Source organism: Rhinolophus sinicus, linkage group LG05, assembly GCF_036562045.2.
Source record: "Rhinolophus sinicus isolate RSC01 linkage group LG05, ASM3656204v1, whole genome shotgun sequence".
NCBI classification, from domain to species: domain Eukaryota; kingdom Metazoa; phylum Chordata; class Mammalia; order Chiroptera; family Rhinolophidae; genus Rhinolophus; species Rhinolophus sinicus.
In genome coordinates this window covers 13082708-13099097 of record NC_133755.1, presented here as the reverse complement: position 1 = coordinate 13099097, position 16390 = coordinate 13082708, and the positions used below count along the sequence as shown (strand labels likewise).

Sequence of the window (16390 nt, the reverse complement as noted above, 5' to 3'; positions counted from 1 at the left end):
ATATAATATAATCAGGGTCTTATATAATATTATATAAGACCGAGTATAATATAATATAATATAATATAATATAATATAATATAATATAATATAATATATACCAGGTCTTATATTAATTTTTGCTCCAAAAGACGCATTAGAGCTGATTGTAGAGCTAGGTCTTATTTTCAGGGAAACACAGTAGTTTTTGCTTAAACAGCTTCTCTAATCTTTTCTTAAAATATTCATGAAATCATAGGTAAGATGTATTAGTCGTATATCTTTTTAATATGTATTAACATTAATATGTGCCATTAGAATGAAGTATTTATCCAAGTCTTGGCTAAAATATTTTCACATGCTACCAGCAATGCTTGTCCATAGCTTTGGGAAATGCAGATCTAAATTTCTCTTTAGAATTCTAGTGTTTCTTCCAAACCTTTAATCAGATTCCTTCCAATGACATGGCAACAAATGACATGCAAAGCTGTCCCATGCCACTCCTTCTCCCTGGTTCCACGGGCACTGCAACCAACTTTCAGCATGTTGATTGGCGGTGGGAGGAAGTAAAGCCCTGCTTTATTCATCCCATTAGAAACAACCACCACTTCCCATCAAGAGAATAAGGGTGGGACATTTTCTGCAAGGTTCATTACGAGAGGATAGACCAAGAACTTAAACATGCATTTAATGTTTTCTCAAAGTCTTCATTTGTGCCCCCAAACTTCCATAGATATTTCCGTGTTTTCTTCAAAATGGTTCCAGTATGGGACATTTTTAAAGGAAAGCTAATCCTGTATTATTATTAAACTAAGAACTGTGCTTTGAACTCAGCCCAGAAGTCAGACCCATGTCTATGGAGCAGGCATTTGCTAATCGTTTCTTGGCTGCGGTTGACTGGTAATGTCCTCAAAACCAAACCATCTTGGGAATTCCTGAAGTCAGAAGGGAAGTGAATTGTTTAAAAATAAAACACTCCTGTTTCAGGCCCCCATAAGATAGCGGTTTAATAATCTAAATGATTGTTTTTGAAAAGTGCTTTGACTTCATTTTGCCAAATGTTTACTTGGGTCTTTCAGCCTCATGGATTAAATACCCTGACTTGGCTCCAGGCCACCTGTCCTGTCATGTAACAGTGGGGTTCACACGTCCAATGCTTCACGCAGTTCTGCGACTTGCTAGCTCAGAAGAGTCACCTGAAGTGTCATCATTTCCACCCATTCATTCGTCCATTCGACCTTTTACTTAACAATTATTAAGCACCTATTGGATGCAATGATCCCAGCTTTTTACTTTGGTTGTGGCGAGTTGGGGGTGGGGGTGGGCGGTGAAGATGCAGTACTCCTGCCTACGACTGACCTTTTTCAAACCACAGACAATACTGGGAACATTCAATCCTCTTTTAATTTACTAAAAATAAATTTGAGAACAATGCAACAGGCTGTTTAAGTAAGAAATAGTTTTGAAAATCACTTTTCTTGCAAGAGGTGGAGTCAAAGACTGAAGGGAATTTAAGTAGAGCCTTAACTGGAGATGCAAATATGTGCTGATAACCGTCAAAAAGGGAAGAGATTGAGGGAAGTGGAGAGAAAAATAAGCTCTGTGTCCTAATCATCTGATCTCATTCTCAGCACCTTCAATAACTACAGTTCAGACCCAGAAGACGCACCCAGACACCTGGCATCCAGCCAAGTGCCCCAAAGCCGGCAGCTTTCATCACACCTTTGGCTACAAAGGGGAGCCTCTGGGAGGAAGCCTTGGCCCTTGGTCTCACTCCGCATTGCTAACATGTGGTAATGATGGCTTCGTGGAAGGAGAAGGCTGTGGCCAAAGGTCAAGAAGAAACATCACCATCTTGGGACTCAGGCCTCTCAGTTGCCACCCAGAAGTATTGACCTTCAACCTGGCACTGCCCCAGGCGGTGTCCCCACAATGAACACCCACACTCTGGAAAGCCAGCATCTGATGAGGCTGGAAAAGGCTGCTACCTTAATTCCACGGCCTGAAGCCTCCCGTAGCCAAATTTCACACAAATTTCACACACAATGAATATTGGGTAACTCTTTCTCTTTGAAAGAGTTACCCAATATTCATTGATAAATGGGTCTTTGAGTTGAAGGTCTCTACTGTACACTATCACATGAAAGTATTGATTCAGTCAGAGTATGTGAGCAGTGGCGGCCTTTGAGGAGACCTCACAACACACATGGGGGGGGGTTCTATACCCTCCACCTGGGAGTGACACTCACCTTGTCCCTTTTCACAAAAAACAGAATCTGGACAGCCACTTGCCAATCAACAAACCCAAATTGGAAGTCAGTTACAGAGCTCACCACCAGAGGACAGCAGTGCACACAGACACAATGGAACTACCCATTTGAGAGAGGAAAAAACTGAGGTCTGAAAAGCGGTAGCAATGCACCCACGACTCACAGTTAGGTCTGGAAAGATCCAGGCTCAGAACCCTGGCCTCCCATCTCCCAACCGGTGCTCCTCCACTTGCCCCCAAGGTCTCAGGAAAGGAACTTTTTGTGTGGTTCATGCATCTGTATTTATAGTTGATGAGTTGCCTGGTCAGAGCTGCAGCATCTCCTTCCACGGGGCATCGGATGCCCCAGAGATTCCTGGGATGCTCTAATCTTGCTTACCTTGACCCCTGGAAGGAAACGCATTGCACATTGCAACCCCGTATAATATACTATATGTCATACACAAAAGTGAAACACATTTTCACAAAGTAGTACCCTTATTCCTGACATACACTTTGATAATTTCAAATGTACTTGATTGCATATCTTTTTTCTTTTTAATGCTGGCTGCGTCTCCATCCACTACATTGATTTCACAATCCACTAATTGGTTGTCAGGCCTGACTGGAAGAGCAGCCTGGAGAATGGCCATTGAAGGAACAGAGGATAGTCTAGTCTCACGTGCTGCTGTCCCAGTACTTCCCAGCTCCTGCCAGAGCTTAGTGGGCACTAAGGAAACAGCTTCTCCAGTCTAAAAGGGAGATCATGGTCTAGGGGAAGTACCAACGGAAACCTTAATTCACCATTCAGCTTCACTTTGTCTGTCATTCCTTCATTCATTCCCTCAGAAAACAGTCATCCCTGAGATTCAGTCCTGTCTTTATAGCCTGCCCTGTTAGGAGGGGCTTTCTGGCTTCAGATATCCCTGTTATCAGCTTTGCCCAGCAGCCTGTGGGTCTTAGAACCCATATAAGGTCCCCATTTTGAAACTCTGTGTGAAGGAAAAGATAGGAATAAAGGAGGACCATCTGAGGCCAGAAAGCAGAAGATGCTCACAGCCTAGGGTCTTACCAGGTGGAAGCTGCAAGGGGAAGTTTTGGACCAAAGACCAGAATCTCAGAGCCGGAGCCCACAGGCAGAGTCCCAGGATGCTCCCTCCTGCAGCCAACCGACCAGCTCCCAGACTCAGGTGGCAGCCCCCCACCCCCAACCCTGACACTCTTCCCAGTATTTCACTTGCTCAATTCCATCCTTTTGATCCCAGCATACTATTTTATGAAGATATTCAAAGGATGAGACACCTATCACTGAGCAACCCCCAGTGACCCTGAAGTCCCACTTGAACTCAGGGGCGGTTCCCAAATTTAGGTCTTTGATATGGGGGGGGGGGGGCTTCCTGGTGATGGCTCACAATGGGATGTAAAGCTTCCAGCTTCAATCCTGGTATTGACCTCTGATGGAGGAAAATGCATCACAATAAAGAAAATCCTCCAAACCCAGGGCCAGGGCTCAGCCCTGAAGATGGTGGCCCCGTCCCTTACTCCCATCACATCGCAGCTCAGCAACTGTGGCCCTAAAGAGAAAAATGACTCTGAAGTAGTTGAATCCATTCATTGGAAATGATATTTACTGGGTGTCTATGGGGTGCAAAGCAATGAACTTAGCTCCAAGGGAAGCTAAGTTCCAAGGGAAACCCAGCCAGCACATGAGTTAGACCCAGGTCCTGCCTTCAGGTTTTCCAGTCAGTGAAGGAGTTAAGCCAAGGCCTGGTAGAGCCTCCAGCTCCCACTCTGCTCCCTCCCTGCACCCACTCTTCACTTACCATGTAATATTACATTTGTTGGCTCACCTGTCTGTTATTCAAACCTAACGTCATTTCTTTGTGAGCAGGTCAGAGGGAGTCTACGCTATTGGCCTTGAAAATGGAGGAAGGGGCCATGAGACAAGGAACGCAGGTGGCCTCTGGGAGGTAGAAAAGGAAGGGAATGGATTCACCCCTAGGGCCTCCGAACATAACACAGCCCTGCCGACACCTTAACTTTAGCCCACTGTCAAACTTCTACAGAACCGTAAGGTAATATTTTTGTGTTGTCTTAAACCACCAACTTGTGGTGATTTGTTACAACAGCAACAGGAAGCTGACACGGATTTTGGTCCTTTCCTTTGGCGCCTGTACTCTGTTGACATCTCTTCTATTTCAGAGCAAGAGGAGACCAGCCAGTGAGACGAACGTGACATTCTCTTGAAAGCCAAGTCCACAAGGAGGATTATGTAGTTTGTCTAGCAGGGAAGAAATTGGAAGCTGGTTGTTGGAGGGGCAGAAGGAAGTAGACTGCCCGAACGGAGTTAAATCCTGAGGCTGGAGGATGGAAGGGACCTGACCTACTCCACACATAGCCAGATACATGGAAAAGGAGCATCAGGGCCCAAGCCTGCCCTGGGAGTTCATGGCAGAGCAGGCCTGCAGCTGACACAGGAGCTGGCCACCCTCTGGTGAATGTCTGGTTCTGGGTCAGAAGCCACCACTGTGGCAACCGCTGCTCACTTCTGATGTCCCAAGCCCTCCCATGTTTGTCCTAGATTACAAAGCCCTGAGCTTCTGGCAGAGGAAGCCATGAAAAGTGACAGATACTATATGTCAACTATTTACAAGGGGTCCTTGTACTATATTTAATTGTGCTGTAGGAAAATAAAGTATCATGACCTTTCTTGTATACCAGACACATACTCTCCTCTGACCTTCATCACTCATGAAGCCCTGGGCCCAGGAATGACAGTGAGTATAGGGGTATGTGACAGTGAGTATATGACAGTATGTTCCTGTCATATCTAAGACTAGGAATGGCACTGCTCACACATGCCGCCCCCCGCCCCTGCTTTTCTCCAAGCACAGGATGCATCATCAGGCCTTTCAAAGGACTCAGTGAATAAACAGTATGGAGGAAGGTGAAAAATTGAGCTCTGATGCTGAGCCAGCCACATTTACCTTCAGTCATCCTAGGGCTATGCTGTCTCCTGAGGTATAAATGGCCTCGGGGAGCCAGGGAGGCCCCTGTGGTCATCAGTCACCCGTCCTGACCAGCTTCTCCCAGAAGCTGGCCCACACTGCTGCTCTAGTGTCACTGCTGTCACTGGGAAACCCTGAGGCCCAGGTCCTGCTTCCTAAGGCACCCCACAGCCACCTCCTCTGAGTGCTGGCCACTTCCTTAGGATGCTGTCTCAGGGGGTACGTGGGCATCCACTGCTATTCCCAGAACCCTAGATCTTCCTCCTGCCTCATCAAGTTTCCAGAAATTTCCCTCTGGACTTGAGGGCTGGGATGAGATTATTTCCCTCTTTCGTTATGTTTCCTCCAGAATGTCTCTGCCTCTCTTTCTCTGTCTCTCTTTCTCATCCCCCTTTCCTCTCCCTCTCTCTCCCTTTTCTTCTCCCTCTCTTTCTATCTTGATCTACCTATATCTCTCTGTCTCTCCTCCCTCCGTTTCTGTCTTCTCAAGCCCTCCAGCCACTAACATAATCTTTTCAATGGTTTCAGACTTTTGGAAACAAAATCCAGGAAGGATAGTATCTTAGGGACAACGTCTGCTTTTAGCCACAAACCTCTCCCCAGGCAACAGAGCACATAGCCTGCTAACTGCTTAAAAAGGGGATGGAAAACGGAAAACACATAAATTAGTATGTTGATTTATGGGGATAAAAACAAGTTAATATGTTTAAAAGTTACCCTGACACAATAAAAATAATAGCTGCCATTTTTGCATCCATTTACTTAATAACCCACAGTGGAGTGCCCATTCTATGCCAGAATGGTCGGCTACTGGATCCCTGCTGTCACAGGCCGTTCTTCTAGGAGGAGCCAGAGAGCAAACTCATAAACAAAGAAACAAGGAAACAACAGGGTCTGCAGAGAATGCAGCCCTCAATGGCCCAGAGCTGGTGCATTAAACAAGGAGGGGGTGTGTCAGAGACAGCCCCTCTGACCTCTAAGCTGAGACCTCAAGGACAAAAAGCACACATAGGTCAGCGTTCACCTTTTCTAAGCCACATCCTGCTTAATTTCATTCTCACAGCCAAATCTACATGATTTCCTTCATGATTGCCACACAGAGTCTACATGTTTACCTTTTCCATGTGACAGATGAGGAAACTGAGGTTTGCGGAGATTAAGTGCCTTGCCTAAGATCACACAGCCAACCGCAGAAAAGCGAGGAGCAGACAGACATGTCTGTCTGGCTCTAAAGCCACAATCCCTTCCACTCTGCTAGTAGGGGCTCCAGTTGCATCCCTCTTGGAATTCTCCCAAATGTTCCAGACAGAAATTTCGTTCCCACCAGGTGTTGACATTTCAATCTTTCCTCCTTGGTCTCCTGGCAAGGGCAACCTATGAGGAGGTTTCCGTCCCCACAGCCATCCCTCACGGGAGAGGTTAAAGTTGTCCAAACGCCACCAGCGTCCTGCCCCCTCACCTCCTTCCTGCCACCTTCCCCTCGGGCTCCGACCCAGCTCCCTCTCTGCGGCCCTGTGCTGTGGGCTGGTGGGTGGTAGAGAACAAGGCCAGATGGGCTGAGTGGAGGCCGAAGTGATGGGCTGGTGGTATTCAAGCCTATTTTTATTCACACAAAAATCTGTTCTGTATTTTATTCAGCTTTGGGGCAAGAAGAGGTCAACTCTCTTCACCTCTGCTGTAAGATGAGAATACTGCAGGAAATGAAATGACAGGGAAGCCAGCCCAGAGGGAGGGATAAAGGGCAAATTACAGGGAAATTAAAAACCTGTGTTCAGATCAGAGTGGAGGGTGTCAAACCTCCCCTTTCACTGGGGCCCTTCTCCCCAGGGCTGTGGATGCCCCATGCTGCCACGCGTGACAAATCCCCACATGAGGGCCGGCGACATGGGCACTAGTGGCATGGCACACATGCCAACCCGTTCCAGGCCTTCTGAGGGAGGTCCTGGCTTTGGCCTCCTGCACAATCACCTGTGCCTTCCGGCTCCAGTGGAGTTGCTGGAAGGAACTCCCCAGGGAGCAGGGCCCCACAGCCCCAGGGTGCTGGCGTATGGCCTGTCTTCGTCCTCATCACAATTACTGAGTCCCCTCTGTGTACCAGTCACAGGTTCCTGTGCTTTCGAGTCAAACACACATGAAATTATTTGGAAACTCAAATGCAGCTCAGATACAGTAGCTCCCTGCTCCCTCGCCCCCACAGAAGCATGAATTCAGCTCTTACATAACCGTCAAGGCCCACCTCAAATGCTCCCTCCTCCACACAGCCCTCCCTGAAGCTAAGCAGAGATGGCGGTTTGGGGCCCAGAATCCCAAGAGCTGGAAAATGTCAGGCAGACAGCAGGTACTCACACCTATGCTTGACCTGGCAGATGCAGACACGTAGCTTTAAACCGTCCAGAAAATAATCACTGAGCACCTGTTCTGTGCCAGGCCTGCAGGAGGGGTTGTGGGGTGGGCGGTCGGAATGCTGGGGCTCTGGGCACCTGACTGGTAATAATAGGCCGAGTGAACAGGGCAATTAGGAGGCAGCCTCTCAGCCAGACTCACCCCGGGCTGCTGGGAATCCAAAGCCTAAAGCAAGATATTTAGATGCAATAGTTTGTTATTGGGGACTTTTGGATGCAGCCCCTTCCATATATAAAATCTCTGGATTTTTTTTTTTTCTGTGTTGTCATGTTTTGCCAAATAATATATGTGACTCAGACCCCTGCCTATTACACAGCCCCCAAGCCCCGGCTAGCCCCAAGCCTGCACACAAAGGAGCACTATTACCCATATTCCTTAGTCATTACAAGAAAAACGGAAAAGCCAAGTACTTCACAAGGTATTTTTTTTGCCACTATACTATGTCCCCATGTCAAATGTCCCATCAAAATGCAAGGTGCCCTCCAGGATCAAGGGAAATCCTCTTCCCTTGAATCTTCCCTGCCCCCAAAGAACATGTGCTTCTGGGAAACTATCTGAGGCTCTGTGGTGATCTGGTCCTGAAGCGGAAGAGAGCCTCTCCCCACTTCCCTCACTGGGTTTTCCGGGTCATTCTCAAGCAGCCTCAAGGATCCAGGAGCAGCCGGATCCCACCCAAGTCTGTGTTCCTTGCCTGGCTCCGCACCAACCTTTGCTGGGAATCATCCACAAAGGCTCAAATGGCAGAAATGCATGGAGTCTTTCTGTCCTGGTGGGACCCGTCTTCCCTCTGGTCCTGTGGGAAAAAGAACTTCAGGACCCTGCTTACCACCATGAGCAATTGCCTGCCACAATCGAGCCAATGACTTTGGGTGTCCCAAGTGGCACAGAAATCTAAAGAGATGGCAATCCCTGGGGCTCACATTGCCGCCCCTCCCACCAAGGTCTGTGACCAAACACTTGAAGCATTCAAATGGAAGACGACCTCCTGGGTGATGTCCTGTCCCTGCCCTTCTGCAAGAGCCCTGGGGCCTCCCTGTCCTGACCTATCATCTTGGCTCCAGGCAAGGAGCCTCCCTTCCGAGGACCCCATGTCTATAATCCTCTTCTCCTATGGTAGAGAATATGCAATGTTTATTTTGGGGGAAAGAGGATTATTTTTAGGCCTTCAAAACTCTAACTTCAGACTAATAGTCATTTCGGATGATGTCACCTTGATTCAAGGCTAAGCAAAAGGCTAGACTATTCCTGTAGTGGGCTTTTTATGGGGAAAGGAGAACGATTTGGGAAATTTCCTCCCCCACAAAGGCATGTTTTGAGCACAGACTTCCCTTCTCCGCTTTATATCTTAAATGGAATTTTGCCCATTTCTTCCAGACAAGGGGGACAGGTCAGGGGTCCCCTCCTAACTCCCTACACAATGCAGATACCCACAGTTCTCAGCAACAGGGTCTGGCAAGAGGTGGAGAAACAGTAAGTGATGTGTCTGCTGACAAAGAGACCTGGTTTCCAAACAGTGCCCGAGCTTTGTCTGACACTGCTCTTCCCACGAGGGCAGCAGCGCCCTGGGGGCCTGGGGGAGCTTCAGGCACTGAGGACTCCAGAAGCAACCTTCACAGAGCAGTTTGGGGCCAAGTGGTGACAACAGGCCATTTAACCCTTTGGGCATCACCACACTGCCATTATCTTCAAGATCTGACAGATGCCAGGGGAGGCCTGAGCCAAGAATGCTAGAAACATCTGGTGGCAACAAGCAAATGTGAGCTGAACTACAGTCCCTTTTTGGGAAAACTTAATATAAAATAGAGTCTTGGATTAACAAGGTCCGTAAATGTAGGACATTGGTACTGAGGACCCCAGTATGTATGCAGACGTTTTAGGGCTCATTGGTGAGAAAATGCCCTGACAGGTGAAGGGAACAGGCACTTGCGTGGACCTAGTCCCGCCAGTAGGGCAGGTGGCATTGCCCAAGACCTTTGGAGTTTCGCACTCGACCTTAATTCTAGGCTGTGCAATAATGCTGGCTGGGACCCAGCAGGGCAGAAGCGCCAAGTGTTCAAGAACCTGTAGGTCAGGCAACCTTTGCTGGTGTGTGGAGACCAGTGGCTCTCGGAGGCCAATGAGCTATTTACAGGGCTTTTCTGATGTGAGGCCAGGAAGTCATGCAGTGTCCCCTCTGTTTCTCTCTGCAACTGGCCAACACGTTAAGTCCCAGGAAAAAACCTAAATGCAAATTATGAATTTATATGTCACAAGAGGACACAGATTAATCAGGCTATTTACAAAATGCTGTCAACACATGCCAGAGGGAGCAGGCCAGCCAATGCCAGTGACATTTTGTGGATTTCTTGTAGCATGTTTTGTCCATTCTTTACTCATTAAACATTCAAATCCTCTTTATAGCCTTTCAAACAGAATTCTGTCGTCTGCTCACCCGCTGAGTACGAGTAATCCAAGACATATGCCTGGAGCCACCCTGGGCTGGATGTCCCCAGGGCTTGGTTCCACCACATCATACACAACACACACAGATACACGCAGCCGGCCCAGCACACACAGCAGGCGTGCATCACGCAGATGCTGCAGAGTATGCAAAGCCAGAAGCCTCTCCTGAGACTCAATCCCTCAGCCACAGCCCCAGAAGTTTTAAATTGTCCCTATGGAGCTCACATACCTCAACTCTCAAAACTACAAAGAGCTTCCTGGCATTCCCATGGCAAGTGACACCCCATTTTTTGTTTGGAAAAACTGATGCCCAGTTGGAGGAAGTCACAGTATCCTATTTAGTAGTCAGCCAATGTTTAGGGTAAAAGCCAAGACAGGCTTCTTCCCTATCTAGAGAGGAAAAGGGCTCTTCCTGGCCAGAGGGGGTCGTGCCTCAGTCTCTGCCCCAGTTCAGGGACCAACCACGCCTCACCACTGCCCTCCTTACCTTCCACCCAGCCCAAGTGTGCCAAACCTGTCACCTTGACCATCAAAGCCACACTCTGACAGCATTGCTCTAAGACTTAGCAGAGCTGTGCCGAAATCGGCCCATCCTGGCTCATGACAGCCGATTGCTAAATACTCCGGAATCTTGCTAGTCAGATGTTTAAAGGTTGGCATTTTGAAATCGACCATGGTGGGCATATTTATACCATGGAAATCAGCAAATGCCAAATGCCACAAACCAGGGGTGTTTTCTCCCCCTAAGGACATAGTTTATCAGCACAGGACTGCTTGCCAGGGAGAACCACTCTGACTTCACTAAGACTTCAGGCCTTGGTGATCAGGCGGGATATCACTCAGGTTTCAGGGTTGCGAATAACAGAAGCCAACTCTGGTGAGCAGAAATGGGATTTTTAGGAAGGACACCAGGCAGCTTGCAGAATCCACAGGAAATATGGAGACATGGGAACAGGAAGCAGGCTGGATCTGAGGATGGCAAGGCAGAGTGTGCCAGACCAGGCCACCACCCTGCGGCTGGACACACTTCTCAATCCCTGCTGTCACTGGACATTGGTCTTGGACCCTGGGTGCTTCCCCCTCTGCCAGGAGGAATTCTACATGGCACCTGCTTCTTGGCATCTCCTGCTCCAGTTCGGAATGGGTGCATTTGGTCGGCTGGCTTTAAGTCATATATCTGCAACCCCCAGCAGTGAGGGCCACAAAGAACAATTCTCAGGCCTCTCTTGCTGCTGAGGCAGGAGGTGGGAAACTGACACATAAGCAAGCTAATTTCCCAAACAGACAAAATACTGAAAACGCCCACTGCAAAAAGCCTCTGCTCAGCCTGTAGGCTGCTGAGTGGATCGGTCCTAGGGACACAGCAGACAGCAAGGGCCTTACATAGCCCTTCTCCTACCCTGACAAAAGTTCTACCCCTCTGACCACCTACTTGTGATTTTCCAACTGAAATCTTCCTTATCTGAAATGAAATAGCCTTCCCCAATTTCTCCAGGGCTCCGGTGGTGTGTTAGTCACTCATACCTTAGTGTATCAGTTTAATCTGACATTTTCCTCTTATCCCTTTGATTCAGCTCAACTAAAAGAGTGGGAACAGTTCTCCACTACAAACATTAATGGAAGAGTTAAGCATGGATAATCCAAAACAGCAGGTAACCCAAGAAACATTTCCATGTGGCTCTGGGATATAGCATATGAGTCATTAATTATACGAAGGAATTAGAATTGCCTATGTAAATTGTGCCTTCACAATGGAAGGAGTCCTCAAGTCCAGGGGTGCCTTTGAGCCAATAGACTATAAAATCAATGGAACCCCTTGAAGTTGTACAGTGTACAACCTGTGCAACTACCTACGACAGCTCTAATGGAGGCCTTTCAGGGCTCTCTGAGCAGGAAGGGAAGGTAGCTCGGAAGAAACAGCAACCAAAGATCACGTAGAATTAACCACATCACTGATAGAAGAGATAGTACAAGATTTAATATATAAAATTTAACCATACAACACACAAACCTCTATAATAAGGCATAGTCACATTCATCCAGACCCACCTTAATTCATATAAAAAGAATCAGAGAAGGACCAAAGAACTTCTCGGTGCTTAATTATGCTTATGAAATACAAAAAGTTAGGGAAGGTTTTATTATTCAAGGATGGGTTAGTGGGGAAAAGGAGGGGCTGCCAGTAGACAGGTGGGATGATACTGAGATGCCCATCGCGTAATATTCAGGCTGCTGGGTCATGAGGGGCTGACGAGAGAAAAGCAGGAGGCCGGCCCTGCTCCCCCAAAGGCATGTTCCTTTATAACATGTGAAAGGAACTCAGAGTAACAAGTACCCGAGGCAGAAAGACTTTGGTCTCTAAGTGATCCCACGTTTGCAGCCTGTTGTTGATTTTAGTCAGAGAAAAGGAGGCAAATCACCACTTTCTTCTCAAAGGCCATGCTTGCAGACTTTGGTTCTCTGGTCATCCCAGCAGACCTGAAATCCAGAGCAGGATCTGAGCTCAGCTAGGCCCAGGCTGAGCAGCAGACCTCTGGAACGTGCAATGCGGGCTCAGAGTGAGGGGACCCTGGGACTATCAGCCTCAGAGCTCGGCCTGTTGTCCCCTGACCATTCTGGTTCAACCAGAACCAAGCTGGGCTTGGACCAGTAAATCCAAAAAACCAGCCCTTGTGGTTAGGAGATCCGGGCTCCAATCCTGCTGCCACCCAACTCACAGAGTGGGCTGAGAAAACCCCTTTTGGGGCCCCAGAAGAGGGGCTACTGCAGCTCTTCCTCCTCCCAGCTGTGGTTGCTTAAGTGCTCAGGCAATTCTAGAGACCTACATCTGACCCATGACCACGCATACCAAACAGCACCCACCCAAGATCAGGCACAGGACCCTGTGTTCTCTCCTTCTTTCTCCCCTTCTCAAAGTCCCATTTCCTTGAGGCCAATCCAGCTCCTGGTATCATGCCATATCAGGTAGTACCTCACAAGGATTAAAAATAAAAAATGAAAGCAGGTATCTATCTGAGGAAAACATATTTTATAATCCAGAAGGGGAAAGGCCTTTTTAAGCATGACACAAAACCTCAGTATCTATAAAATATGACATTGATCAATTTGAACAGTATTTCTATATAAAGAAGAAAAACACCAAACAACAAATGAAAAGATAAATGAAAGCTTAGAGAAAATATTTGGAACTCATGTCACAGGTAAAAGATTAACTTCCTTAATCCTTACAAAACTCATTTGGAGTTTGAGGGAGCTAATCAGTAGCATCTCTTTTCCTACCACAATTCCAAGCCAACTTGTAATAGACGCAGGAATAGGCAAATGAGGACCCCAAAATCAGCTTTATTACTGACAGAGCCTTTGAAGAAAGTGCTTTAAAAAATGGGCCTCTTAATGTTGGACCCCAGAATGAAGCAGGCCTCTTTGGCCATCAAGATGGTGGGGTTTGGGGCCGGCCCAGTGGCTCAGGCAGTTAGAGCTCCATGCTCCTAACTCCGAAGGCTGCTGGTTCGATTTCCACATGGGCCAGTGGGCTCTCAACCACAAGGTTGCCAGTTCAATTCCTCGAGTCCCACAAGGGATGGTGGGCTCCGCCCCCTGCAACTAAGATTGAACACGGCACCTTGAGCTGAGCTGCCAGATGGCTCAGTTGGTTGGAGCATGTCCTCTCAACTACAAGTTTGTCAGTTCGACTCCCGCAAGGGATGGGGGGGCTGTGCCCCCTGCAACTAGCAACAGCAACTGGACCTGGAACTGAGCTGCGCCCTCCAAAACTAAGACTGAAATGACAACAACTTGAAGATGAACAGCACCCTCCACAACTAAGATTGAAAGGACAACTTGACTTGGAAAAAAGGCCTGGAAGTACACACTGTTCCCCAATAAAGTCCTGTTCCCCTTCCCCAATAAAATTAAAAAAAAAAGAAGAAGAAGAAGAAGAAGAAGAAGAAGTAGCCACTTTTTAAAAAAAAAGATGGTGGGGTTTGAGCAGCCAGAGGCCAATATAAACACACGGGAGACATAAGTACAAAAGAGAGATCAAACATGAGGACAAAATCTTGCCAACTGAAAGGCTGGGCCTGTTAAATTCTTACATTAGAGATGGACGTGTCTGAGGACAAGGAAATGCATGCCCACTGCTCTGAGTAGGTTTCCGAACTGGGAAGGAAGACAAAGGGCCTTTAAGTGAACAGCCTCCACTTCCCAGCTACTGTGACAGGTGTTGAAATTGCCCTTCCATCCCACTAAAATCTGGAGAAAATCATTCTGTGAGGAAACCACAGCAAAGAGAAATTGTTCACTGTGGGCCATTTATCAGTGGGAAGCCTCTGTCACAGAGCTCTACTCCGAGAGCTAACAACTGCCCCCAAACAGTAAATGTCACAATGCTCAGCCCTTCTCAGGAGCAGGACTAGCCAGTGCTGCCAAGGAATCAGTGTGGCTGTGGAAGAAGACACACAGCATACACTGTCCACAATACTGGGCTGGTACATCTCCACACTGGCAGTGCATCTGAGAGCGTATGTGTGAGGCTGATTTTATGTATCAACTTGCTGGTTCATGGCGTACCTGACATTTGTCCAAACATTATTCTGGGTGTGTATGTGAGGATGTTTCTGGATGATATTAACATTTGAATCAGTGGACTGAGTAAAGCAGATTGCTCTCCCCTGTGTGGGTGGGCCTCGTCTAATCAGTCGAAGGTCTTATGAATAGAACAGAAAGGTTGATGCTTTATTGAGTAAGAGGGAACTCCTCCCACCCCACTGCTAGAGCTGGGACATTGGTTTTTCCCAGCCTTCAGACTAGGATTGAAATATTGGTGCATACATTTAAGTATTCATGAGCAGTCGCTGTTTTACATTTTTCTGGCATCTATCACTTGTACCACAGGCATGGGTACAGCAGCAGGAGAAGAGGAAGGGTTGTGGTCTTATTGATACCCTGGTGTACTCTGAAAATGGCTTCACTGACTTCAGACATCACCTTCCTTACCAGAGAGCCTTGTATCCTTGAATACTATGTCCTCATCTGTCCAATTTATCTTCCTAATAGATTGTAAATTACAAATCCAAGGTCCTAAAGGGGCATAGCTAATGGCATAAATGTCTGAAATATAAGGGGTGAAGATTGTGGCAAGGTGGAGAGTGTGTACCCCCTCAAGTACATTCAAATTCAAATTGTTATTAATCACCAAATGCTGCCCAAATGAAACACAATATCATGTAACCTCTGCAGGCTATATGCTCCCCAAGCCTCGTTACAATAAAAACTAAAGTTCAGATAAAAATAATGACAATCAATAGCACTGCCAGTAATAACCAGTAATTTCTCTAAGATAGAACTAGAGTGAAATAAAAGTTCTTACAACAATCCCATGAGGGAGGTACTACTATTATTCACTTTACAGGTGAGAAAACTGAGGTTCAGAGAGGTTAAGTAGCTTACCTAAGGTCACACAGCCTAATAGTAGCACAGTCAGCACTTGAACTTAAGTAGTTTGTCTGCAGAGTCACTGAAGTTGGGCTTCTTGTGAATTCAATTGCTGCAAGGGAACTGGGCTGTATTACACAGGGGGAAGGAGGAGACTTAATTATGTTTTTGGCTGTATCTCTACAAAGTGACCCGGAATCCTGAGCACACATCAGGAATTTCCAATCCCCATAGAGAAGCAATTCCTGCCAAGAAATTCCCTCTTTTCTCAAAGGGTTTGCTTGGTGGATTCACTGGATAATTGTCTCTGTTCTCTACTTTCCTCAATGTAAATGGACAGTGACCAGTAAAAGCCAATGCCTTTCAGATTTGAAAGCCAAGGCCTTGCTGTGGCAGGCCACCCATGTAGTGGAGGGCACTCCACACAGCTGTGTGACCTTGGGCAAGTTCCCAAGCCATGGGGGTCTTCACTTGTAAGAGGCCCAGGCTGAAGGAGACAATCGACTTGGGTTCATCCAGGCCCACAAAACAAAGTGAATAATAGGCTCTTAGGGTTTTTCTTAGTCAGCGCAGGCTACAATAACAAAATACCATAAACTGAGTGGCTTAACCAACAAATAGTTATCTCACAGTTCTGGAAGCTGGTAAGTTCAAGACCTAGGTTCTGGCAGATTTGATGTCTGGGAAGACTTGGTGTCAAACCCTCTTTCTGGTTTGCAGATGACCCCCACATTGCTGGGTCCTCACATGGCAGGAAGAGAGGGTTCTGGTCTCTTACTTTTCTTATAAGGGCACTAACCTATCCTGCGGGCTCCCACATGACCTCCTATAAACCTGACTATCTCCATCTACAAATGCCAACATATTGGGGATTTAG

General features: G+C 47.2%; 1 long non-coding RNA gene across 1 annotated transcript in view; it reads right to left on the bottom strand.

Moving 5' to 3' along the window:
• LOC141571510 (uncharacterized) overlaps window positions 1–16390 on the bottom strand; it is a 104494-nt gene that overhangs the window by 785 nt on the left and 87319 nt on the right. The window lies entirely within an intron of this gene.